We start from the raw sequence: 2,257 nt of genomic DNA on the forward strand, positions 1-2,257 counted from the left end.
ACAACATAGATTTCTTAAGCTAAATTGAGCAAAATTCAAACAACATAATTTTTCACAAGATCAATGTTCTTGATGAGTGCTGAAAAATAAATAATTTTAATTTGATACACAAACCAGAATAGTACAGCAAAATATGGTGGACCAAATTAACATGACTTTGAAATGTTTGATCATGTTGGCTTCATTTGTTGATATTCAATAATATTGTTGTTATAGGCAGATGCGATCCTGAATGTTGATCGCGACGTTATATTTTGTTGTTAGTAAGCATGGGCTTGGGGATTACTATTTTTTTATCCAATTTTTTTTTTCATTTTATCCCCTAAATTATGCATATTTTTCTACTTAGTCGCTAGACTACCAATTTGATGATTTCATCCTCTCAACTATCATACTATTACCTATTTAGTCTAATGGATAACGGAAAGTCAGAAATTAAGAATTTGGACGAAAACTGACACGTAAAGTCCTGTTTGGGACCCTTGTGGCGTAGATACTTGATTATGAGAGCCCTGAAGATAAAAATTAATTATAACCCTTTAAGATAAAATTATCAAAAAAAATAAGATTTTTGCACTGATTCAAACAGATTGAAAATTGGAGCAGTACTTAATTTTTTAATCATATTTTTTATATACAAACCTTCTAAAAAAACTATAAGTGCTTCAATTTTCAATCTGTTTAAACTAGTGAGAAGATTCTATTTTTCTGATCATATTATTCTAAAATGTCATAATTAATTTTTATCTTTAGGGCTCTCATAATTTAGTATCTGCTTTTTTTGGGGACCCTCTACAGCAGGTACTTAATTATGAGAGCACTAGAGACAAAAACTAATTATGACCATTTAAGATAAAATGATCATAAAAATTAGATTTTCGCACCAATTCAAACGGATTGGAAATTGGAGCGCTTAATGTCTAAATTCTATATAAGGAGCTCAGTCTTTTTGGGAAAAAAAATGTATGTGTCATCCTCTATAAAGTGCTAGATAAGGTCCTGATATATTAATTATGATTCTTTAGGATAATATGATCATAAAAATAAAATTTTCACACTAGTTCAAATGGATTAAAAATTGAAGCACTTAATTTTTTTGACTAGGTTTATATATCAAAAAACATGGTTAAAATATTAAGTGCTCCAATTTTTAATCCGTTTGAATCAGTGCGAAGATCTTTTTTTTTTATCATTTTATCCCAAAGGGTCATAATCAATTTTCATCTCTAGGGCTCTCATAATCAAGTAGACATTTTACATCCAAATTCCTAATTTTTTTTATCAATTGGACTAAGTAGTAACAGTATGGTAGTTGAGGGGATGAAATCATCAATTGGTAGTTTATGGACTAAGTAAAAAAATGTGCATAGTTTAGGGGATAAAAACAAAATACTCTTTTTTATCTCATTGTACTCGATCAATTAATATAGTGGAATTAATTTCATTCATTTTTGTTTGTAGAGTAGATATTGAGACCGAACCACATAAATCTTGTGTTTTTTGTTTTTCCTTTGTGCTTATTTAATTTTGTGGAGTGCTTCCGTTTTGGCAAGGGACGGCTAAAAATGAGAGAGAGAGAGAGAGAGAGAGAGAGAGAGAATTAATTTTGGAAGAAAAATACAACTCATGTATTTTTCTATCATAGACCATGGGTATATATAGATGAGATAACTTATCTCTATCACTTAGTTAGTTTGAATTCCCCTAAAACTCATCACCTTAGAGCATTCACAATGTAAACCGAGGTTGGGTGTGTTAAACAAATGATTTTTGAAAGATGGATTGGTATGTGAAAATGTTGACACGGTCTACGATGAGTCGTGTAGGAGAAACTCAGAAAATCTTGGACACCAACGATAGTTATATAGCGATTGCGGATGTGTTATTGATATTGTCTTTTGTAGCTGTGTATACACGTATCATGTGGAAATCGATGTTTTATTATAACCGTTGTTTGTAAGTTATGGGTTAATGGGTATGGGATTGTTCTATTGAGCGTTGTAGCTCACGGTGTTACCTTTTGGTGACCCTGACATATTATATCGGTGGCGACGCTGGTATAATGTGTCAGACCTTATAGATTATCAAGATGAACAGTACACCTTGGAGGCTTTTGGAGCTGAGGAGCTGGCTAGGATGGAGGAGCAAGTAGAGCTGTAGATATGAACCCTAGTCTACCCTCCTTTTGTTGAATAAGATTACTCTTTTGAGAATATTCTGTAATATTGAGCCAGACTCCATTTAGTTTTTCAATGAA

The sequence above is a fragment of the Rhododendron vialii genome, chromosome 4a, assembly GCF_030253575.1.
Source record: "Rhododendron vialii isolate Sample 1 chromosome 4a, ASM3025357v1".
Classification (NCBI taxonomy): domain Eukaryota; kingdom Viridiplantae; phylum Streptophyta; class Magnoliopsida; order Ericales; family Ericaceae; genus Rhododendron; species Rhododendron vialii.